General features: G+C 45.5%; 1 protein-coding gene across 11 annotated transcripts in view; it reads right to left on the reverse strand.

Annotated features, from left to right (window-relative positions):
- The window catches only part of LOC120904216 (cadherin-87A), a 135257-nt gene that overhangs the window by 66677 nt on the left and 41960 nt on the right, over nt 1–26620 (reverse strand). For 10 of the 11 annotated variants that reach the window (XR_005739730.1, XM_040314124.1, XM_040314071.1 and 7 more), the window contains one exon: nt 16808–16836. The exons of the other annotated variant lie outside the window; for it this stretch is intronic. The gene's annotated coding sequence lies outside the window, so the exon portion shown is untranslated. The remainder of the gene's footprint in view (nt 1–16807; nt 16837–26620) is intronic. 11 annotated transcript variants of the gene reach the window in all.

Genomic DNA, 26620 nt, shown 5'->3' on the forward strand with positions numbered 1-26620 from the left:
ATTTCGGTATGAATTAAAGTTATCCTAAACATGAATTTAAGCTTAGTTGTTCCAGATTGTTTCTTACTCACACAATTATAAAATACAGCGAAACCCGCTCCTTGTCTCAGATCACAAAATCAATTTATTTATGGCTTGTTTTTACCATCGAAGAAACTGGAAAAGAATTCTTCCATGCGAGAAACAACACACAACAACACTTCCCCCGTAACAACAGCAACCCATTCCACGCCACTATTTCCGGCAAGTTGCCGTTCGCCGGTTGCACAGTAAACCATAATTCACTTCTTTTTAATTTTATTAAATTTTCGATAATTTATGACCCACGATTTTACACCCACGGTGCCAGCATCTCGCCAGACTGTAACCCCCGGAACGACCGAAACATCGGCAAACAGCCCGGTCACTAGTGACGCTTATCATATACCTTCGCCTTTTAGCGTTCGGGTTCGGTAGCGTCAATGGTCAACCACTTTTCTCTATTATTGTGGAGTGGTACTCGACACCCCACATGGGCTCCTCGCTTCCAGCCCGCGGGGCAGGAAGGAAATGGAATGTGAAATAACTGGTCAGCGCTTGAGCGGAGCGAAAAACGAACCCGTAAACGGAAAAATATCAATCTTTCACCGAATGAAAAACGCGGCTTCGAAAAAAAAGCGCTTCCACAAACAGGATACAGTATTTTGTTGTTGTTTTTTCTCTCTTTCTCTTCTTCTACTTTTGCTTTCTTTGCCGGTTCAAGTCCCTCCTTCGAAGGAAACATATTTTCAGAACAGTTTCGCTCACGTAACCATTTTCTTTTCCTTCCGTTTCATTTCTTGTTATTTTTTGGCCCGTCGTTTCCATCCCTGTTCAGTTTTTGTAGCATTTTTTCCCCCATTACTACAACACTAGTGCCGTTATTATACCCCAAGCATGCTACTTACTAAAGGTTCCACTATCCAATGAAGGAATAACAAGGGATAAAGATATCCTCCCAGTGCGGAAGGGAAAGGAACGAGGGAAGGAGCGAACACCATCCAAGCTGGCCACGCTTTGGACGATATGATGAGGTGGCATAACGATGAGATTTATGAGTAGTGACGATGGAAACTTGCTGCCATTGCCGTTTCAGCCAACGGCACGAGCATGTGTGCGGAAGCTTCCACGCTTCCTGCCGACGTTTCCTGCGGATAACGCAAACGTCACACGTGCCACATGTATCGCCACTTCATTCGCTGTTTTATGAGCGACGGTTCGGTTGGCACAACCATGCCACGATTTCGTTCACGATTTCTTGAGCGACCCTGCCGTGGAAAGCCGGAGCGAAAAAATATTTGTACATCTATAAAGAGCTTTCCTTTTCCGGTACGTTTTGTTCAATTTCACGAAAAAGCTAAACGCCCGGCGCGAAAGGGGTGTGGCCGCTAAATCCCATTAAAGAAATCAACCCTCGAAACGAAATTGAATGTGACAGCAATCACGTCGGCAAACAAAACTTAGTACGCAAAGAGCACCGGCTAGAACGTGCTCATCGGCTCGAGGGTCGTTTTTTATATTGAAATTCCATCCTGTCGCAGTAAATCATTTTCACTCCGTTTCCGGCACTCATCAATCAACCATTGGGGCTCACTCCTTGCCGGGTGAACAGGCGTTGCTGGTGTGTGGTTGTGTAAAAACGTTGCTGCTACAGTGCGCTGCACTGGAAAAACTGGTTGCCATCGTTGCCGCAGGGGAGTGTGGGTAGTTTACGGTGGTTTGCTCCACACCACCCCAACCTAAGCAAGCGTACACAGGCGTGCATATAAATTTATTAAAAATTTATTATTACATGAGCTGGCAGCAATAAGGAAATATTACGCGCCATCGAATGATTTATACGTTTATTTTGACATTCAACGGTGCAGCCGGCTCGTTAACGTGCTCCCGGGACGCGGAAGGCGTTTTATTATGCCTTCCGGCATGGGTGAACGCATTTGCTGGCGGTATGCATCAGACTGTGCATGCATCGTACATCAGCGACCGCTTAGATGAAGCGCAAAGCGTGATAAAGTTGCTCACTTTGCTACCGCCTCCATGTTGTAAAGAACGAGCATTTCGAAAAGCACGCACAGTGTACATGACGAAATGTTCTACTAAGAAATGAAAGGAAGTGCTTTTTCATTAGACAACATACGATACATAAACAGATTATTCTGTGTTTCTTCATCAGCATCAAACTGTAGCACAATATTTGACAAAATACTTCACTTGATCTTTTTTTGTTTGTTTGTTTTTTATTATTCGCAACACAAATAGAAAACTATTTCGAAAATTGCTCCCAAACGCACTCAATTGTGTGAGTAAAATGGTTGCCTTTTGCCGCGCTGGTACCAACTTTTCCCAAACAAACACTATTTTTGTCTCGTTTTCTGCACAAACTCCAATGGCCTTGGATTCTTGTGATTTTAAGTAAGGAAAACACCAACACCGCCCGCATCCTTACTCGCGTAAACATACATGCTGCTTTTGTTTTTCCAAAACGGTGCCGGGCTTCCGAATAACTTCCCCGGCCCGGGTTCCGGGCTGAACAGTCACTTCCCGGACCAACGCATCAACCGAACCGATGGTGGCGAGATCCAAGATACGAGGATCGTCTAAGCTACTGGGGTGGCTGTTTTCTCTCTCTTTCTCTTCTTCACTAGCTAGCTACTGCTTTTTATTTTTTTGTTCAACACCTCCTCCGTCTGTGTTGGTGTATCTGTGGCAAAAGTGATTTGGAAGGGAAAAGTTTTTCTTTGTCCCAACTTTCACAAGACACACATCGAGAAAGTGGGGACCGTTATCGCGCGAGTCGGGAAACCGATTTCCGACCAATCAGCTTCCCGACCGCTGACGAAAAGGGAAACTGACCCGGGAAGCTGGGAGTTCGGGGTGTTGTTTTTCTCCCCTGTACGCGTACGCTGGTTGTCCCACTGTGGCTGTGCGGTGCTTTCCTCCCTCAAATGGACGGGCAATGGCTGGAAGGATGTGTGAATAAATGGTTTTTCTACGTATGAGCGAGTTTTTGTTTTGCTTTACTGCTGCGTGTGTTTTTACGTACATCCGTTTAGTAACGTTGCTGATCGAGTATGAATTTGCGTTTCATTCTTACCGTAGCATATGGTTTTTGATCAAAGAGCGAGTATGGTGTTGTGCCCGAAATTTCAGTCCAAATAGAAAAGCATTAACAACAGTGCGAAAATAAATTGCACATATTCTAATAATACGCACAAAAATAGATGTTCGATGTGAATAATTTTACTGTAACTTTCCATCACACTAATTTTTCTCATGTTATGAGTTTTGATTGCATGATTTCCAAAGAATTTTCATCGCTTGTAATAACCGTACGGCTGTTTCGTTCGAAAAGATGCTAAGTAACGAAGGCTGCACCTTCTTGGAATACTATTTTTGGCTATTGCAAGTTCGAGCAATCTTGCACAAATTACTCAAAATGCATATTCCCGACCGTACCATGTCAGAATAATCTGGAAATGAATTCATACCTGCTGTCATTTTTTACATTATTCCATGATCAGCGTCGCATCCAAGACAGGTATCGCGATTAGTCGGAATTTGTCGCAATATCTTATCTAAATCTACCTCTAAGCCCAACTGCCTTCAAATAAATGATTTTGTGGAAATTCTGCCGTTTCTTACAGACCTCTATTTCACAGAAACTCTCATTAAACACAAATCATCACGATAAAACTGAGAACCCACTCAAATGTTGCAAAGGACGAAATGTTCTGCTGTGTCACCGTGCAATCAGACATATCGAGACAATTTAACGATGTGGAGCGTGAAAAAATAGCCAAAATCAACATGGCATTTCACGCCTAAATGTATGTACTAAAGGTGTCAAAAAAACATTCATAAAGGTGATCCAGATTTTTTGATCGAACCAATCATTCAATCGTTCCTGCTTTGCTAAACCTGCCGATTCATTGCTAAACCATGCTTTGCTAAACCTGCCGGCAGCATTTTCTCGCTCTCTCTTTTTTCCCAAAGTTTTAAGGTTTTTTTGTTGTTTTCCGAAATGTTTTGTACAGTTCCCATGGTTTGTTGGTTCGTTCCCACGTCTAATTTGGCGCTACACATACTTTTTGTTTGAATTTTGTATGGAATTTACATCTCGCATACAGATATCTCCATACGATTGCACATTGCGACTAAATATGTCATTCATGTAGAGCGGTGTGACCATTCATGCTTTATCGCTTTGGTATCAAGAATCATATACGTACAAAATCGAAAAAGTATGTCTTTTCTGCTATCTGGGGCGAGAAGAACGGAGATCTGAAAATGATACCTATTCACTTGCTCACTTGGTGCATTCGATCTTTCGCCTCTGTTTCTCTCAGAGAAGCAATGATCCAAAAACTGATTATCGTCTCACTCGTTCACACTTTACAGATCCGAATCATTTGAAAGAATTCGCACTTCTAGTATATACCCAGCTATCATCATATATGGTTTGCGATGACATTCGATGAAATGCCAAAATTTTCACGCGCCCACATACCGCGCGTGAAATATTTGTCGTGAAACTGATTGTTTTTGTATGGACCTGTCATCGAATGTCATCGAATTTGGCTTCACGCTTCGTCGACGTTATTTGGCGGGATATCTGGTTGCATGGTCAAGCCTGCGTTCCTGTTAACTAACAAACTAAATCCTGAGCAAGTAAACTAAAAACTAGTAAGTAAACTTGCGAAAATATTTTTAATTTTGGTATGTTCTATTCATTGTTTATCTTTTTGGACGGTGGAGCACATTTTACTTTGCTTTGTCCCAAGTAACTATTATTAATTTTGTTAATATTTGTTATTCCAAAACTGTATTAAAATTCCCCCCTGATAACTGTACTTCAGGAAGAACAGTTTACTGTTTTACTTCAAACCTGTATGCAGCTGCACACTACCTTTCTAATCACGGTTAAAACCTTACCCTCTAAACACTGTACAAATCAAAATGAACTACACGACCCACCTTCCCAGAAGCTCCCTCCCTTCACGCCCGCCAGAAGGGAAATCGGACAGCGAGCAGGGCGAAACGAGCCCGACAAACAAACCCCAGAAAGATGGAGCACCGTTCTGAATTATTCATACCGGTCACTGATGCAACCCGCACCAGCAACAGCAGCAGTAGCAGCGCAAAATGCCGGCCCCGGTGCAGCGCTCCGTGGTGGCATGTTTATACGCTCACTGACTTATCGATACAAACAACGGTGAGTGCGCCCGAACGATATTTCCACCGGCGCAGGAAGCGAGCGTGCAGGCGGTCATTGGGGAGTGGACGAAAAAAAAGCAACATAATTAACTTTCCATGCTCTCATGAATAATGTAGCGTAGAAGCCGTGGGATTAGCCATCGACATTGGCACAGGCAAGTCACAGGCGTTTAAAGTCGCGCTCGGATTTGTTCGATTTCTTCCTTTTCAAAATTCAATATCGCGCATTGCCCGGGAACAAAAGGTTCGTGTTCCCGTTCCATTCGGGTGGAAAGCTGAAGCAATGAAAATGGAGCAGTAACGCTTTCGTAATTCTGTCGCTTTCCGCACTTGGAAGCTTTAAGACGCGTCAGCATTCAATCGATGTCGAATTGAAGCACAGAGCTTTACCGGAAGAACGAGCGCGTATCACGATCGAAAGCGGTATCATTTTCCAATTAACTTTATAATACGCTTTGCCGCCTGCACGCCCCACTCTAACAACGACTCGGTAGGATAACCTTTGTGCGATGCTACTGCGTGACCCCTCTTCATTTCATGGAGCACGGATTCATTTCGCCTGCCTCTAGTGAGCATTAATTTAGCAACACTATCCTACCTCTTAGCCGTGCAATCGCACGAATGGAACCGAGCTGGCGTTTCCACTATCCTTTTTTACCTTGCTAAATTTTATTCCATCAACTATCAACACGGCTGCCGATTAGAATGATACGGTTCACGGATTCCGTATTGCTATCCCGTCTGCGTGCTGCCCGCAACACCCGCCCTGGTCCCGCACAACACGACGATCCGATTTCAGGCAAACAACTGAACGGTCGATGAAATCTTAATTAATGAAATAAATTACTATCATCAACTGCACTTCAACTCACTTATTTCTCACTCAAACTACTTCACCCGTGTACGCGAAGAAAGCAGTGTAGATACACACACACACACATACCGAAGCGAACGACGCTTTTCGAATCCTGGTTCCCATTTCCCTGCCCGGGTGGCGGTGCGGGAAAATTGATATGTATCGAAGACTAACGTCGATCCCGTGACCCGACTTCATTTCGTGCCAAATTGGCATGGCATCGGAATGGCGAAAAGCGATACGGCGGTAGCGTCCTGCTGCCTGCCTTCAATGCTGTACGTTTGTAAGACGATGGCGGTAAATTCTACCGCCCAACGTCACCGGCTCGCAACAGTACGCCACCAGTTACCAGCCAGTGCGCTGCGATCTACTAGGTTTTGAATCTTAGTGCTGGGTGAGCAGCTATTTGCTTGTTAATGAGATTTTGCTGTGCTTTGTGCATTTCAGTGTAGGCACGGCGCATGTATATGCGTGTGTGTGTGCATGGGTAAAAGAAAAAAACTCTCTTACACACACCTTCTAGCCCGATTGGAAAAACACATGGGACTGCTTGGGAACTTCCAATGCTTGCTCACAACAGTTGCTACGGTACGGTTCGGGACAACACTGGACAGGATAACCCGCCACACACACACACACACAACCTTCACCGTGGTGTGCCATTATCGTGCTCCAATATCGAAGGAAATATTACGGGAGGAACGATCGATTGGCCGAGCTGTGCCGGTAGAGCGTACGCCCGGGAAAAACACATTAATTTCATTTTACCGTCGGGCACTCGCCGCCGATAGAAAAGCACGGAAGCACATTCGGGAAAGATTTTTATCATCATGCCATCAATTTTTGCACCGTTACAAATGGTCAGATTTCGGGCAGGGATAGTTCCGGACTAGCCCAAACTAATACTACCGATCAATGGTGATGGTGATATTATTTTCAAACTAACGTTGGCCAGTGTTGTGCTGCAGGGGGTACCGAAACTCATCATTCGAGAGTTTGGATAAAGAATACGTGATTCCGCACGACGACACGTTTTGTTTCATAACAAATTTCAAGAGCTTTTTGTGTAGTTTCTTCTCCTCCCTAAATGTCCTATAAATTCCCCTCGTACACACACACACACCAAATAAGCTTCCATCCAATCCATCCCCCCTATTAAGCTAGCAAACTCAATCCCACAAATAATACCATCTCCCAAAACACACATTCCCGTGGCAAACGCCGCCCCGGGAATCAATAGAGCAAAACGATGGATATTTTAAAATCCCCGCATTCTAATCGTATCTACCGGCGAGCTTGCCGTGGGAAGATCACTTCCTTCTGCAAACAGTTGTGCAGTAGCAAACGCAGTAGCAGCAGCATAGAAAAAATATAAAAGAAAATCCTATGATAAAGCCATCCAGAGCCAACCGAGCAGGAGCAGGAATGGAAATGCCATCAAATGATACCTCTCCCTGCAACGGGATAGCAATTTTCAGCATTCAGCACTCCGTGGAGACAGCTCGAGGATGTTGGGCAACCAGCGCCAGTGCCAGCGTGAACGTCTTTTCCCCGCTCCCGCTCCACAAACACACACCCACACAGCTACACATTCATTCAATATTCACTAATCCACCCGCACCCAGTGTGAAGATTATCGGATTACGAATTATGCTCCTTCATATTCTATCGCTGTCGGCCGGTCCGGTCACAACCACCACAGCTTGCTGAGCCTAGGCTTGCCGTGGGCTTAGCAATTGTGTCACTTGTGCTGGGTGCCAGTCGCGTATTGCCCGTAGTTCTCGCTTTTCATATCGCACAGCAACAACAACCAAGCAGAAACACACTCACACACACACAGCAATCCGCATACCAACAAACGGTAAAAAAAACACGTCCCCTGCTGAAACCGTACTCCCAATTCGTATGCCGACTTAGCTTCGCTTGCCATCCGGCGGGTTTTGGGTGAAATATTTTCGCCTCTCCGGCAGCATCCGCTTATCGAGGTTTCCGAAAGCCGTGCGCCGACTTCGAGTCACGCCCCGAGACTTTTGCCGTGTTGCCGTCCTTTCCCACGGCTGCCTGAAGGACTGAAGGACGGGGGACGGGGGGGGGGTTTCCTTACTCTGTGCATCTTTCTATTTTCTCACTGATCCGAACGTTCCGTGGCACGGCAAGATGGCAGCAGACACTGACTCTGCCCTCTAAGCAACAGACTAACCGGAGCCCCTTCAATGGCGAGACCGGTGGGAGGCAGAGACACATCCACGTCACGGATGAACGTTGGAGAAATGATGGTAAACGAAACGATGGCAAAGAGTTCCCTTCCACTCTCTCCATCTCCAGGAGTCCCTCATCCGAGAGGATCCACAAATCCACACGAACAGACCGTCCGTTTCACCGGCCGGAATGAACGGTGAGAACGTGGCAATCGGCTCCACGGACGGTTGTGTGGCTCACTTTCGTTTCGCGTACCGTTGCTGCACGCACACCTTTCTCCTTCACCAAACGCCTTCACCAATTGGACTGCCAGGAAGCAGATTAGCGTGCCGTGGTGCTCGGCCGAACAGCAAACCGATCCCAACCTCCGCCCAAGTTCACTCGGCCGCTCCCCGGGACAAGGCGGAGTGGAAAATGTGGAAACGAGTCTGTTTGAAATGTCGCGCGAAAAAAGGGACGACAATTTGAAGCAATCCTCACCTCCACCGGCTGCTCACTTCTTAAGCATGATAGCGATCCATTTCATTGCGTGTACGAGCACGAGCCCCCCGGGGGGCTGGTGGTGAATTTGTAGCTATTGTTCTAGGGGATTTACACGGCACGGCGGCCTTGGTCTTGGAAGAGCAGCAGCAGCAGCAGCAGGTTTTGCTTTTGAATATCTGATTCTTGGACGGCAGCCGGCTGACAAAGTAGTAGTACGCTTTAAACCCCGAGCCGACTGTGTGGATGCGGGGCACACCAGAAGACACCCGGGCGAACATTTTGATAAGGGTTTTCCCCCCTTCACTCCTTCCCGTTCTCACTCTACCCTTGGCAGCAGTAGCATGACACGGAACACAAGACGGACGTACTACGAGACCGGCCCGGATATAACCAAAACTGTCTCGGACTTTTTCCGATGCCCCACCAGATCGGACAGGTACAACAAGGATTGCTGGCAGGGCAACCGACGTGATAAATGAGAGCCCGTCCCGTGATGGGTTGAAGAGCTTAGAGGGTTTGGAATGTGTGTGTTTTTTTTAAGTCTCCTTCCCTCATTCTTTGTTTTCATGTTTTGCCTTAGAACCCTAACGGCCCGGATGTGTGTGTGTGTCGGCGGGACATACGTGGAAGCGTGTGCAAGTGCAAAATGAAATATCCCGAAACAGGGTTACACGGTCGCCACACTTCGATGAATAATGGTACCCCATCGTGAAGCATTTTATTACACCGGCTCAAGCACGTCAAACAAGCATGTTGTAACACGGTTTTGTCCAGAGCGGAAGATTTTACACATCCTCGAGCGAATCTGATCCGTGCCGAGAAAGAACAATGAGCGTTTGGATAATGTTTGACAGGGCGCTGCATACACCACTGCACATAACACCAGGGAAGCAAATACTTGCCCTGAAGACAAGATATCTGATATTTCAATGAGGTTAATAGATTAACCTTGTTTTCATAGCTTTAGTTTTTTTTTGTGCGCTAATGAGTTTTCCCCCGCTATGACTTAGATGACTATTGTTAACAATCAGCTTTAGACTATTCTGCCAACGAATACTTCTCCGGTGTGACACACCAGTCAAGCGTTGTAGTTGCTTTTATAATGCCTTGCTGTATCGTGATTGCAAGAGTGTTTGGGTTCGAAAGAATTTCCTTAAATAAATAAAGTTAAACCCATCAGTACCAATAACACATTAAACCTACCCATTCTCATTATTGGTGAATGTACAAACACACTTAGAGCTTCTGATTGCCGAAAGCAGGAACGAAACCTCTTGCGGCAACGTTTGCCTTAGCAAAGCAGCCCACACCAACGCGGCAAAACAGTGCTTGAATGAACAGCATGCACAGCATGGTACACTCAAAACCTGTCACAACCACACGTACGTAGAAAGGCGCCTAACTAAGCACTTGTATCCTACGCCGTACCTTTTCCATTGAAGCTTCATTCATGATTTGGCCCTAAAATGCTTAAAGCCTCGATGTTAGGAACAAGCAAATCCCATTGAACTTTTAATTACTTAAAATCTGAAACATAGAGAAGCCGAAATCGTCTCTAAACACTACCAAACACATGTTTGAGCGTGTAGGTTGTGTGTACAATACAAATTAGTAAAACCGGAACCAAGGAATGGCTACAACTGGTGGACATTAATTTTTACTACCAAAATCAAACACACCTACCTTATGCAAAGAGTGTGTACGATTGCTACAGTGAAACATTCCCCGTTTCCCGCACCTGCTCCCGCAATGCTGGATGTTGTTCGGGGTATGTACCAGGGTACGACCCTTGTCGAAATGCTGTTCAACTTCTCGGTCACATCGACTTCTCGGCACATCACATACAGGTTTAGTTTTCTTTCCTGTTTTTGCTGATGCAAAACGGCAAGCAGAGTTCCTTCATGTCGCATGCATAATCGATAAGTCCTTTTACATGTTCAATTTGTACACATCTGGAGCCCATGTTAGCTTTTCATGCTATGCAGAACTTTATTATTTGCCAACTCTACTAGCGTGCGTCGAAATTCGCAAACCAAGGGAAGTTTTATTATTTTATTTTTTTTTCTTCATTCCACTCCATGCCGCATCTGACTTTTGTTGTTTACGGTGACCTGTTCCAGGTTTACATTGTCGCTACATTATTTTTAAATTTAGCTACCCATCTACGGCGGCAATGGTTCTGCAACCAACGATGTGGTAATGTGCAGTGGAAAAAAGGATAGTGTAACATTCATTTTTCTACCACTAGGCAACTGCAAACCATGAGTAAAACTTTGTGCTGCACAGCCATCGGGCGTAAATTAAGATATAATTGAAACCGATGAGCGATCTGTTACAATTTCAATTTATCCATACTGGCTTCGCGTTGCAGCAACATTTTATTTACGATATGTTGACACGAATTAGTTTGAAAACAAAAAGAGCCTTACAAACATCACTTATTTATCTCGCTGCTTGCTGCCCACTAATGGAAAAGGGCCGAGCTGAGGAAAGTGATGCCGTAGCTAAGCCACTTAAATATCTGTTCCACTTGGAACGTGAAAAGCCACAGCAAGCTTCCCACAGAGCGGATCAATTGATTGCCAAGCAAATACATTTTAATGCCCAGCTTCCGGTGTATGTGTGTGAGTGTGTGAAACAATGCTACAAAACCACTGGATGAAACGTGGAAACAGAGTGCAAGAATGCTTTACCACCAGCCCCGCTGTGTGTGTGTGCTGCGAGATGCGATGTGGTGAAAGAAAGAAAACATTAGCGCACTGGAGTAGTGCTGTAAAGTTGTGAACAAGCACCATATATCTTTCTTTGGTTTTACGCTGGTTTTTTTTTAAGTTCCGTTTTCTCTCCCGGTTTCACAAGCGGCACGTATCCTTTCGTACTGTGTTCTTTCCGTTTCTCGCACCAGCTCAGTCGCAGTCCCGGACGCTGTGAAATGTTTGCACAGGGGCTTGGCTTATATTTAGCAACCAAGACAATGGCGTGCAATGTAAAGGGTTTCCTTTAAACTGTTTGCTGATAAAACAGACATTGTTCTACGCGTAGCAAATGCTAAATTTCTAGTAATCGTTTCACCCTCCGGTTGGCATTTTGAACAAACAACCGCAGCACAATGGGCAGCAGACGCAGCTTCTGCTAAAAAGTTGCTGTATTTCATGACGTCATGATTCTCTATCTACCCTTGTACATGTTTCCAGTTTTTTTTTGCATTCCATTCAATCTAAAGGCCCAACCCTTTCGATGTTGCACCTTATCGGTGTGTAGCCGTTTTGAATACGAGCAAAGAATCTGTTTGCTTACTGGTACAGAATCGACCTGGCAGAATACGGCACAGTACTGACGTCGCCTGCAATGAATGGAACAACGTGCTGAGTAGCAAGGAATGCAAGTGAGGACCGCACTATCTATCGATGGTTTGCGCCCACTTGGAATGTGAACGATGCGATCTGATACGAACGATTCGTCGATGATGTATATTGATGATGGCCCCTTAATGCAGGATGCTTTTAAAGAAACCGGGTGAAATGTTCCCATTTCAGCGGGAGCATACTGAACTGCGTTACAAATCATTCCATCTCGATTCGTTTGGTAAGCGGTTGCTATTTGATTTCCCGTTTTTCTTCTTCTTGTTTTGCTTGTGAATCGTTTAAAAAGCTTACATTCTGTTCTGTGGATGGAATTGCTTCTTTACATACGTGATTTATCTATCTGATGCACTAGTTCGAAATTCCGTTGCATGGACAACTTGCAGAGCTTCACTCAGGACTTCCCACAGGGCTGCTGGAAGCGCTTAACGGAAAACGGGATTCTATGCTAATTTGTCTCCTGTTTGTTCGTTTGATTCTTTCTTACCTTTAATGATTGTTCGTTGTTGTTTCGGTTCTTTTGAGTTTGATAACGCTCTTAACATATAAAAAAGGTTCGCCTTCTGCTTGTTTATTTGGCCTACCCAAGACAGCCTATGGCGATAGTGTGCTCAAGATATTATAACATAAGTTATTATATTGTCATTCGTATAGTTACTCCTCCCGTTGAAAGTGTTTGAACAAGTCTTGCAAATGAGACTAGAAGTATATGCCACCTACTTCACTTCTACCTTGTATTTTTTCTCGACTCATCTTCTTTTTCTTTTCTTCTTCTTTGGCACAATTTTTAGGGCTTGGTTTGCAGTGACTGATTGATAACCCATAGCAGGATACTAAGTCTCACGTATGGGGACACAGTCCGTTCGGGTCTTCTACACATGACGCGCATTTTGTTAAGTCGTACCGGCCAACTCCTACGTGGGTATGCCAGCCTATATAAGCTTTCGATACTTGCTTAGTCCTTGCTACGGGGGACTGTTCATATGAGGCTTGAACCCATGACGGGTGTGTTATTGAGTCATACGAATGTGCCACGGTACCGGCCCTATCGCAACTCATGAGTTATTATTCATCAAAAATTATATTTCATTCTATTGGATCTGTCAATCTGGCAATCTGTTAAAAATGTCAAAGAAAAACCAAAGGACCATATTTTTTTCTTATTGCAATTGTTGTAAAACAGATTATAAAATTTGAGAATGACTTTTCATGTTACTGACAAAAATCCATCACAGCACAATATCAAACAAAACAACCAACATACCGCCTTCGTTTCCCTCCCAAACATAGCTCATTTAAAAATAGAAAATTTCTCGACGCTTGCAATCAGCTTAATGATTCTCGAATTCATTTTCGACAACATTTTGTTCATTTGTAGTATTTTTTTTCACCCACTTCAAACTCGTCAGGGATTAATTTAGCAGCATCGCTCGTATATCCGCACCTTTTGCCGCTTATCAAGCGAGCAGGGACGTTGAATTCGCTCGATTTTGTTCATTAAATTTTATTCGTCCCAGCGGATATGAATGAATTCACGAGAATGCTCAACCATACGTAACCAGGCAACCTCACGCTTCAAACCGGACGGTTGCCGATGAAAGCACCGGCGCTTGATGTGGAGTGGAATAATTGTGTGCCACCACAGCGCCAAACAGCACTACAGCCGAACACAATGTTGTGCTCGAACACTGTTTCCTGGTGCAATTATGGCGAACACGATGCAACGCGGACCCGGAAACTCCGATCACTTATCAGCCTGCAAACTCGGTCTCGTTTCGAGACACAAACTGCGCCATGCGTTGGTGCGTTGCTATAGAAACACACTTGGTTCCGGGTTTGATGTATGATGTAAATATCAATGTAAACAATTTCACCGAACCAAGCTTTATCATTTTGCTTGCGCACTTTTTAAAGCGCAAATAATGATCCATGAAAATGGGAATAAATGGTCATTTGATGCAATCGCCGGTTTTTTTGTTTTGTTATGTCCCAGTGCCAAAGGGAAATAAAATCATTTTCCTGTCAATTAAAAGAGAATACGCTTCAGTAGATTCATCGATTCGAGGAACGTTCAATAAAAGGCTTCTATCGAGTATTCAGACTGCGCTTCGCTACAATAAACGATATAGATATAAACGGCCTGAATAGCTGTGCGAATATAATATTAATAATGTCCGTATCAGGAATAAATTACATTCCTCATATCTTAAGTCATAATTGATGGATAGTTAAATTACTACAAAATGCCCATTCAATTTTTATATTTTTACTATTGCTAATGCTCATTCAATTCTTACATTAAAGCATTCCCTTCCATAAATTCAAAAGGAGAATGATCCCGCAAATCGAATCCGCACTATATCAACACTGAAAATAAACATCCTATATCAACAGCAGCTCACAAATCTTCAACACCATCGAGATGCTTTGAAGGTGATGAAAACTTATCTTCACACCATGGTAAAAAAAACAACCGATACCGTTCGGGCGCATTCAGCCATGTAAATGGTAAACTTTTCCGCCCATCCTGATAGTCCCGATCAATTTGGCAACAACTTCTCATTCGCACTGCACCTGCTGCTGGGCGCACGGGAGCAACTTCTGGCTCGGACCTGGTGTGGGCCCTCTGCTTTCCTACGGACCGGGTTTACAAAAGTTTATTAATTAAGTTACCCCGCTCAATGGCCGGCTCGCAAACTACTCACCGTGCGCCAGCCAACCGGACAGTGCTAACATTGGAGATTGGGGGTGAACGCAGCAACAAAAGCTGGCAAAAAATGCCCAACCCTTCGACCGGTCCCTCATCAAGCGCGAACATCAACGGACCACTGGATGGCTGTGGTAAGGATCTCTTGCTTTTACCAACTCTTCCCCTGTACATGTGTATTATAGGTAGCGGGCGGAAGGAAAACAAGCGGCCCATCACTTTCAAACAAAGCCACAAAGCCTGCGTTTTGAGGCTCACTGACACACACACACGTATTCAAAACCTCTGGATACTCTCGAAAATGGTAAGGGAATTGGTTGGGAGGAAATTTTGTTTAACAAACTCTACCTGCCTTTGATCCAAACCTCGTTCGGGCACTGTGGCCGTATGCTGATGATAATGGACGAGGGCTCGCCAGTCAGTGGAAAACATACCGTTGGCAGTTTTCACATTCTCTGCTAAATTGACTGCAAATGATTTCAATCCTTTCATCGCACACACTCCCCATCAGTCTGCATGGCTGTGTGTGGGAGCGTTTGTGTGTGGCCATGCTTTTAAGGCGTTTCAATATGTGAAGCACTCCCACCGGTGAGCGTGATAACGAGGCGCACCGGTAGGGCCGGTAGTGTCATTCTCGGGCAAACTTGCACACCAAACCATCTCTTGTGGGCCCGTTCAGTAGTTCGGTCCGGTCCTTTTCAGCTACCGCAAGGTAAAACTTCGCCACTCGAACCACTCGTCGGTAAAGGTGAAAGCTAATTCATCCGTCCCGTTTACTGCAGCGCTAGCTTGTGGAACACAATCTGCCGCACACCTTCGCAGACCCCAACAGTGCAGTTCTTAAGCCAAGCGAGCCGTCCCGCCTATTCTTAGACAGCCTGGGCTAATGATTCTACCGAGGGCACTTGAAACGTGACATCACATATCTCATCGACCACGAGCTGTGGCGGTTCTGTGAGTGACACTAAACCGAACCGGGTGGCATGGGAAATTTCCCACCCTACGAACGGACGCTGCGACACACATGCGACCTTCGCTCGCTCTGCGGTGAAGACGCCTGCCGGGCAAATGCTGCTCCAGAACCCCACCCAACATTCCAACAGGCTGTCCGTGCGATTGTCACTTCTCAGTCTCACACCAGACCGACAGCAGCCAGCCCGGGAAGCTGTTCACACGTTGCCTAGACAAATGAATCTGCTGTCCCCTCGATCCAGTAATTGCTGCTGCGGCTAATGCTGCTGCTGCACACCAGTGGCATGAACACGAACCGACGAAGGACATGCCACCTCATAGTCAGATTTTATGAAGTATTTCCTTTTTCCACTCAACGATTTCCACCGACACCGAAGCACTCCAGCATGAACCACGGTACAAAGCACACATGCGTGAGAGACAAAGAGAGTCTCTCTCTCTCTCTCTCTCTCTCTCTCTCTCTCTCTCTCTCTCTCTCTCTCTCTCTCTCTCTCTCTCACTCAGACACACACACTCACGCTTGGCAAGCATGCGGAAGCTTCAAGTGTGCTGGCAGTGGGAAGCGATAACCACACTGCTAATTTATTCCATCTCCGTTTTTCTGCTAATCCTCACATCCCGTACCTATACTTCTAGCGATTATTCTATTCTAATGGGCAAGATAATGCCTAAATCTGGCAGCACACATAATACGAGCATGGGAGAGAAAGTACACACCACTGCAATAAAACTTTTCGTACGTCCCGTATCTTTCCCAGCTACAAAAGCGGACCATTCGTCTCAGTGTACGCCACCAGGGCGAAAGGAACATCTTCCTCATGGACGCTTCGTAACTATTGTTTGAACATACCCAAATTCTAACACAAAGTCTCGCCCATTCTTTGCCCGAAATTCTTGTACTGTGCTTTATGTTGATGGCACAGGAATGTTGTGCGAAGGGAGTGAAACTCATCTCGGAAATGGTTTTACAGGGAAGGTGAATTTCATTTTACTTACCAATTGAAGATCTTCTTATGATGCGTTAGCTAGAAAGAAACGAAAGACATGGATGTCGATTACAATCTAATACGTTTAATGGTGTGAATTACAAGTCAAATTATTCTCTGCAAGGTTGAACGGATGTTTTGTGTATTTGTTCCTTTAGCCTCCCCGATGAAGGCGAAGCCTTTTACGCATATCAAATCCCAACGCAATTGTGCTCCCATCACCATTATCTATCACCCTTTAAAGCAATCTCTTAAACCAAAACAAGACCACGACATTCTGAAATCTGTGCTCAACATTTCTCTACAACATCAGATGAGAGAGAACATTTCATAAAATTGATGAGATACGCTTTGCCACCGCTCAAGAAAATGTACGATCCACCTAAATCACTGCACCACGCTAAACAAACAGACCAAACCGGCAGGATTAGCTTCTCAATGTCAACACGCACGCCTTCGCCTACACAGGCCGACGAAAGTTAAACTTCAACCCTGGGCGCAAGATATGATCTCTTGCATCGCACACTAAAATCAGCACTTGTGCAGATTAACTTACTCGGCATTCTCGAGTACCACTTCCCAGGCTATTTGCTCATTCTCAGCCCAGCCAAACACATTACTTGAAAGCTTTCGGCTGTTTCGGTTTGCTGCTGCCCCGGTTCTCGGCCGCCGTTGTGCCTTGCAGCATTAGCAGCAGTACCAGCACAAGCGGCAGCAGCAGCAGCTCGCAACTTTCCCATTTCAAAACTAAGCCACTTAACGCTGATGCATTCACCGGGAGGGACACTGGAAATAGACAGCGCGCTGGAAACTGGCAGAGCATTAAATATTAATTTCCACTTCCTGTCCCGCACCCACCGGTTCCATTTTTCTTTGTCGGTTGCTTCCATCCTTTCCATGCCAAGACGCCAGATATGCTGCTGCAAATCTCTACCAACGATACGGATACTATCTTCAGTGTGTGTGTGTGTATGTGTGTGTTTGTGTTCCTGTGTGCAAATATGTGCATGTATATGGAGAGTTTTTTTTTTACTTTCCGCTCGAGGCACGGCGATAAAGAACTGTATCTTCAGCTCCTCCAACGCGCACCGGTCGGTTAATGCAGTCGTAAAGTGGATCTTCGTCGCTACTTTTCCTGGTTCCGACTTCAGTTCCCCTTTCCGTGGACCTTGCGTATGATGGAGATATGAGACGAATCTCTCCGGCTCTGATGTTTCACTCGCTGGCACATCCAACCACGTTCACCGAGCGACCGGCAGTGCAGCTTGACTTTGCGTTAAGGGTTTACGATGATGATTCATATTTAATGTTTAATAAACGAAAACTTAACCCACCGTCGTCTGCATGCAAGATTTGCTCGATCAACGATAGAGCGTTACTCACCGTACCGGTAATCAACCTTGCTGCAGTTACGCCGCTGGCACCACAGTATCTTGGATACAGAACGCACCACGACGACAACCTGGCACGATGGAGCGCACTTGTCGCATACAGCAAACCACACTTCAACTTTAGCGACAAATAGTACCTTCCTTTGATGAGCTAGCTTTGACATTTTGTAACTAAAGTGAGGGTTTTACTTTAAAGTTATTTAATAAAGCCGGAGGTGACAAAAAAACTGACAAAGACTAACCAGCAAATGAAAAGAGTACTAGTTTGTTCACAACACTATTCATGCAAGTACAATCATTCAAATGCTATATTTCTTATGACAAAAAAATCATCCACCTTCAGAAAAATACTTTTCAGGCCCTTACCTCTTTCATTACCTTAATAATGATTTAACATTGTGATGCTGAATCTTGCTATCATGGCCCCGTGATGACACTGCAGATGTTTCTTTTATCAGCAGTAAATCTCTACTCAAATTTTCTACCGCTTAAGCTATGCTTCCACTTTAAAAACGGACCTAAAATTCGTAAACGGAACATCCACTGCGTCTAATCGCAATATTCGCTCCACGCACAGAAATGAACCCCCTATAAGGGGTATTGGGTCATCCGGTGCGTAACGCAAACCTCACCCAAACCACCACCATCAAAGGATAATGCCCGGTCCCAAAATCATTAGTTTCGAAAACATTAGTCATTCCATCAAGCGGGTTACTAATGATCTGCTGCCAAGCGGCTGCTCTTGCGTCTATCGGCGTGGTAGGCTAACTAATTTTTGATTCTCATTTTGCCGTCATAAACACGAGCCTAAACAGGGGACCTGCCATAATATCACACGGAACGATGTTTCAGACCCGTCCGTCCGTGGCAGGCATCTCCCTAGGCTCACCTAACCAGCCGCCCGATCGGTGTTCTGGCCCCCAGGTTGCCATGGTCTACAGGCCAGCGTCGTAAAAAGCGACCAATTTTCTTGTTTAATTAAGGTCGACGCCTTTTCACAAAAGGTACGCACCGCCGCCACCCGTATGCCACGCCACCATCAATCCCAATCAGCTTCAGCTGTGCAGTCTTCTGGTGTGGGACGTTCCGCACAAGCTTACCTTCTTCCCGGCACGGCCCCATCCACGGGACATTCCAATTCGGACATTCTTCCACGCGCGTATCCTCCAAAACCATTCCCCCTCCCAAACACCCATTGCAATGCCAGGTTGAGCATGACAACAGAGCTGCTTAGCTCCACACTACCCCGTTGCCCTGCCGTGTGCCCTGTGCCCGATGTCGAACTCGCAGCAACTAAGCAACACCGGGAGGATGGCTATCAGCAGCAGCCACACGGAAAGGTTCTTAGAAAGTGCCATGGCAACAGAAACCCAGCTTCCCGGAACATGAAACTCCTCGCTCCGCTCTCCGCCAGCGACGCCATTTACGCAGTTACAATTTTTAATGAGTGTCATTTCCTTCGTCTCAAAATCAGATAATTAATTTCTCTGCACACCGGTGAAATGCCGGCGCTTCGTTTCGCTACGACCACTCTGGCCGCTGTGTCAGAGGAGCGGGATGGGTGGGCAGAGATTGTCGAGCAATCCCAAAGCCACGGTCTCGGTATGTCCTATCAAAGTAGCTACAGCTGTGGTGAGGCATTCTTGTGATTCTTCCGAAAAATGCTGATGGCTGCTGATGGTTATTACTTCAGGACATCAGGCGTTCAAGGACGCAATCATTGACAGAACGGAACGCAAACGGATCACACAAACATGGGAACAAGTAACGCAGGAAACTATTCACAAGCAAAAGGCACAATGTAGCATCATGTTGTCCTCAGCTGACAATACTAATGATAATGATGATGTTGTTGTTGATGATGATGATGATGATGAGCTTCTAGGAATGCTGCTTTACCTGTTTTGCGTTGTAAAATTTTCAGCAACACGAACAAACACATTATTTGCCGCTTTGTTTTGCAGATTTTTCTTCCACTGTGGCGTTCTCCGGCTCCATCCAGCTAGAAGTAAGAATCCATTGAGAGCATGTCGCTACGATGTTTCACCGACAAGTGGCTTCATGAGAGTCATTAAAAGTAGTGCCTTTTGCCCTAGATCGACGGTAAAAACCCCGCACCGAACGCGACAGACAGCTCTCACGCTAGATGAAAAGCCATGCCATCGGCAAAGGTAACATTGTCGCTAAAGATGCTCCCGTGTTTAAATAATGCTGCCTGAGAAGGGACAAAGTGCACTGTCACACTTGCCCTCATTATTCTGGTGACACTTTGGTACGAAGTTTTACATCATTTTTGTCTAACTACGGTCCTCTACCGTCACGCCCGCTTATGTTTCGCTCGCGGGAAGGATTTTCAATTGAGCTACGTGCCTTGTTCTTGTTGTACTGATGAAGATGCTACTTATGTGTAGTGTGCTTCGTGTCGCTGTAAGAGCTTGTCTGTACGGTATGTTCATGGCGTGTGCCTGGCCTCATTCATAATGCTAACATTATGGGAAAACAAATGCAAAAATGAAATTACTTTTCGTTAATGGTACCGGCGGGGCAAATAAATAAATAAATATTCGAGTCGATGAAGCAAAAATCGATGGCATATATCTCCAAAGAGAAGTCGACAGATTTTCTGCCAATAACTCAATTTGTCGGGAGCACGCAAATTAAACCATGCGAAGATTTAAAGCCGCGTACTGTATTTGAAATTAAGGTTGAAATTTGTTTACCTTATCACTCATAGTTACCCTGCTTCTGCCAAAAATATGTAAATAATTCATTAGATTGTAGACATCTGCTCTACTATAGAAGATCCATAACAACAAGGCTGAGCTAACGTCCACTTTGTATAGATCCAACATCTGATCCTTCACTTGATGATAAATGCATAAATTTGATAAATATTTCACAAATAATGTCGCATGAAATGGTGATTATTCAGTTATTTGTACAAAAAGACGTAACAAGCATTGCACGATATTGTCAGCTACCAGCTGCACCTGTACCATCTGCAGTGAACATTCGAATCAAAATCTAATTCCTGCTCCACCTAACATATGTGAATAGTTTTCTATCCCCTAGCAATCATTCACAAATTCTACATACATTCAGGGAAAATAACTACCCACCTTTCCTCCTGATGCATTAATTTTTAGTTCACCGTTGACTGTACGACCCTTCAAGACCACTGGCAGAGAAGAAGCCAATCTCTTCAGCTGCAGACCCCCCCTATTGATCGCCGGGTCGAACAGCTCGACAGCCTCAGCCCTCTGGCACGTTCGCTCGCACTGTCAGGAGCAGCGTTACCAGTTTCCCGGAAACTTCGCCTTTCCAAGCCAAGCACTCAGCTCCGTCTTCGAAAGGGGTGCGCCTCATGTGTGGTGCGGTGTTGAAGAAAAACTTTTGCCCCAGCCAAAACTTGCTCTTGCCACTGCTTCCGGCAGTTTTTTCCCCCATTCCCGCTGTAACGTACATAAATTGTGGCTTCTTTTTCATCTTCTGCCGCTCAAAGTTTGCTCTACAGCGTCCCGTTGGAAGGTTTGGCGCTCTCGACCCCGCAGACTTCTTGGCGGATGCACATCATATATTCTGTTCAAACACGGCACACAGGGCAAGTGCAAGGAGGAAGTTGTGACATTCCCCTTCTTCAACACACACACACACCCACATTCACACCCATGCGTACAGGTATTTGTATATACCGCATCGTTTAAGCGAGTGGGCAGTGAGATGATAATTGAATTGTAATTGAGTTTTGTCCCGAAACTGGCCAAACCAACGTCCCGAGTCCACAAGGCTGCGGCGGTAGCAGTTTGTAAGTGTTAACTACGAGCTCGTGCTGGTTCTGGTGCGTGACACGGCACAGGCTGTTGTTGGGTGCCGTGCTTTTCAAGGGCGTCAAACAGTGTAAGCGGTGTGATCAGAAAGCACTGCTCCATGTGCTCCATGGGAAAAGAAAGGAGGAGTGGGCAAAATTTATTATCCTGATTAAACGGCACCGGCCGGTTGCACGTGATCGGAAAGCGAAAGCATCGTGTACAGGTGTACGATGGGAGCAGCACACTCAAGACACGCCGCCGCCGCCGTGCTAGAATGTCAAGCGTTCGCAGTGGCCGGAATGTGGAAAGAAAACTGCTCATTTCATTTCGCCCGTTCCGTAAAGCGATGTTTCGGACGAGTTAATGTTCGAGGAACTGGTTTCCTTCTGTTCAAGAGGGTCTCTCTGCCCCGATAAAATCATACAATTTCGCACATAATTACATTTATTTGCACGAAATCAACATGGCGTACGTGCGGCGGTACGGTCCCAAGCCAGTGAACAATGAACATCCAATAAATAAAGCTCGGGATCATGCCCTGCCGCCGGAAGGTACAGGCCTTCCACGCGGACCTTGTCAGCTGGGCAGTAATGTGATGTGAAGAGGGAAGTAGGTAATTACGCTGCTGGAGTAACATTATTTTGAGCTAATTAATTTATGAGTTCTCACTCATTCCATCACACTTTCGCTCGCTTGCTCCAGCAGAGAAATTAAATCATGATTAGTGTCTTTCGGACACTAAATCTTATCGTCTCTGTTTCGCAACGATTCCACCATCTCGGATAGATGTGCACTTCTTATTTCTTGGACAAGGAAGAGAGTCTTCGTGTTTTTTCTCCTTTGAGCATACAATATCTAAAGAAATTCTAGATTTTTTTTGTATTTTATCGTATCCATGAAAACCGAAATTCTACACGAAGCACACGAAAAGCTGCATTGCAAACATCCACATCCTTTTCTTATTGGCATGTCGTTGCCACCGCTCCTGCCTGCTTGTATTCCCGACAGTTGTTGCACCGTATAAATAATACATGAGCTGCGCGGATCATATTTAACCGAGTTACAAACTAAGCGTGGCTCCAACTTTTCGAAACGCTTCGCTCCCTCGAGAGGTCGTGTGTCAAGCGGAAACATTAAGCTCAGGGCTAACTCTACCGCCACCCAGGTGATGAGCACATGCTGAAGCACTGAGGAAAACTTTTGCTTCTCCAACGAACAGTGCGCAACAATGAGCGGCAATGAGTTCGATCGTGAGTGCGGATGCAATTTGCTCTCGTTCCCCCCACAATGCCTTCAATATAAAATAAAAGTTTGCTGCTGGCGTTCTTCGCTTCGCGTCACCAATGTCGGTTACAACCTGTCTCGTCTCGTGTAGTCCCGTCCGTACCTGGTATTCATTATGCATCCTCATTAGCGGGTTTACCGGTACATCGCGGTAGGGCAAATTAAGAACACCCGCTCTAAATGAGCCCGGTTCGATTTCTCCGACCACCGCCGACACTGAACTTAATGCTTCGCTTTGCGTGGAAAACTTTCCAGACTAAAGTTTTCCACCGGCCCACGCCTCTACTCCCGTGGCCGATTAGCACGAACGCCCGGTGCATCGATAAGCAAGCAACTACAGCACCGTGGCCGACTCACCCCGGGGCGAATGAATATCTACTGCCGGTCTCAGTTTTTCCAGTTCATAGCTTTGCCCGGAATTGACTGTACTGTTCAGTGCCGCTTCAGATCCGACCAACAGATTACAGTTTCGGGTCACCGACTCATACCGATCGAGCGGCACTGTCGGTCAAGGGAGGGTCGGTTTTGTGCCGTAAATGGTCCCCGTGGTTACACTTGGAAATTATACCCTCGGCCGCATAAGTACGAAAACAAAAACCACTCAAACAAACCCACATCACCATCTGCGTGCACTCACTCTCTCTATCTCTCTCTCCCTCACTCGCTTTCTATGGCCCAATGGTCGGTTGGTCGATCGGATAATAGTAGCCCAAAAAACCCCATACCTAACTCGGCCTGGGCAACAACCGACGACGATGGTTTCGATGATAAGAAACGGCCCGAAAGACATCCAAACCAAAACTCATTTCCCACAGCCCGGCCGGTTGCTTCCTTTGTTTCCTCCCGTACTGCCCACGCGGCTGCTTTGAACCGCACTTAGGAGCAGATTTGCCGTCTTCTCGAACCACCTCACCCACCACTCCATAGCAACAACAACAACAACCAAAACAGCTGCCGTTTACGCTCAAGTGCCTGTGGTTGGCTCGGCTTCACTCGGCTACTGCAGGCTGGTGCGCCCGGAAAAAGATCGTGCGATGGTATTTCCTCCGTTCTCCATTTTCTTACAGCAAAACCCCGTAGATACATCTACTCATTTCAGTCCCAGTAGCCAGTAGCCCAGTCCAGGGCTGGCAATCCTTTAAGAGGCATTATCTTCCATTCGCCGGACCACCGACAATCCTTCCCCACTCCAAACGGACGACAGCAGGCAGCCGGCCGTTTCATCACTCAACCATGGCTGTGTTTACAATTGTCACTTTGTTCCTGGAAGCTTTCAAGAAGAGTCGCACACCGTATTGAACGACCGGTCGCCTTTTCGAAACCCAATGGATACGAGGTAGCAGCAGCAGCAGCAGCAGCAGCAACAACAACGAAATACTCTTTTGCTCCTATGCTGACCGCCCAACCGAACGGATCACACACTTGGGAAAGTTTTCTACCAGCCGGAAGTGAGCGAAAAAGAAAGATCGCCTAAAACCCTAGCCGACTGAGCTTGCCGTACCCGGCACATCTGTTGTCGAGTGAGGTATTTCGGGCTGTATCTGTTAGGTTCGCTTACACCTTCGGTAAGCAGCACTCACGGTTACCCACCGACCGGTGACAGCTTGAACACCCCATTCAAACAGACGTACAATGAAAGTTTTTCACCAAACATCCAAGCACACTACATGGGCAGTTTTGGGCTCAATCCGGCGTGTGCCTTTGTACACTTGCTTTGGTTCATACGGAGCGGGTCCAATACTTCAAAAGCTGCTATAAAGCATCACTATAGACGTAAAAACGCTGCTTTCGCTTAAACTCGAGCAATTTTGTTCAAGTGTAAAGCCGTGTCTTATGCATAATTCCCGCCACAGTGCACAGTGCAGCCTGCTTGCCGGTCGGCCAGGGATTGCAAATGTGTGCAATGTGAAAAATTGTTTTCATTCTCTTTAGCAACCTTCGAAAACATACGTTTTTCGATACCAGATCCATAAAATATTTATAGTGACCTAATTTGCTATCCTCTCATCGAAAAAAAAAGAAAGAACGACAGCACGTGCAATCATTCGTAAAGCTTTATTATCCAAATCCACACCCAAAACCAAAAGCAAAACAGTAAATCATTTCTAGCTCCTAAAACATTAATAAAAAAAAATAAACGCCACTCGCAAACACACTGGTCAGCCGCAGCGCGGGCGGTTCATAAAATTGCCGCTCACGTACCGGGAGCACTCAGGCGTAGCAATTAAATATACTATCACCACGAGGAGCACGGGAGCACACACCGATAGCGGATGCGAGCGATAGTGCATCACAGACTAAACTATTTATCGCTCGCGGGGTTGCGTCGATGTGCAATTTATACGATGGCTTATAAAAATAGTGATGCATAACAAAGCCCACCAAATGTAGACCGTGGCTGTAGTGGCTGTGTATGTTGTTGATGTTTTTTTCTGTTTTATTTTTATGTTTTGTTTGTTCTATTCCACTTTAAAACGTAATGCAATCGTGTTTGCGCTACCAAACCAATCAGCAAACATATATATAAAAATGATCGATTTCAATTCCAAGTGACAGACCGCAAGAAAACACACAACCACTGGGGACACGTCGGTGACCAAGCTTATTTTTCCATTCTGCTGTTTTGTTTTGCTGCGTTGCTTTGTTCGCATTTACACGGGAACGTTTGTTAAGCTCTGCTGGATCACAAACTGGGCGCGGGTTTGCAATGAGTGCCCCGAAGCTGCAGTACGCTCTTTCGCAGTTTTTATATTTATTTGCTGCTTGAAATGCCGCTCGACCGTTACATAGACGTGACCATGTTCGTTTTGTTTTCTGCCTTGGTGTAGGCAGCAACAGCCGTTAAGCACGGTAGCGGGACAATTATTTACGTTTCCATCATTTATACGTTTCACCAGGCGCCTCCATTGTTCTTCTTCACAGGGGCATTGTTTTAGTATGAATGACACGAAAGATCGCTTTTATATGACATTCTTTTCTATGAGAGATGCTTGCAGTGTAAATATGCTCAGTTGTGTCGTAAATAGTGGAAAAATATGAAAAGCAAATAAAAAAACAAGTTTTTAACTCGAAACCGAATCGGTAACTAACTCATATTAAGCATTAACCACAGTTTATTTTACATGGCAAAAGCAACAATTCATTAGTATTTTATTCTCATGGCTCATTTGTGTTTGTGTTTGCACTTATTATCAAATTTATGAAAATGAGTTTCATGCTATCATTTACATTAGCTTCATGCTGGTAAAATCATTATTCCAATCGTTGCATGCGATGATTCATAAAAATGTCAAAGTTGTACCATTAATCTTGCAACTAGCTCAACAACCTAAATCACCA

The sequence above is a fragment of the Anopheles arabiensis genome, chromosome 2 (genome assembly GCF_016920715.1).
Source record: "Anopheles arabiensis isolate DONGOLA chromosome 2, AaraD3, whole genome shotgun sequence".
NCBI lineage: Eukaryota > Metazoa > Arthropoda > Insecta > Diptera > Culicidae > Anopheles > Anopheles arabiensis.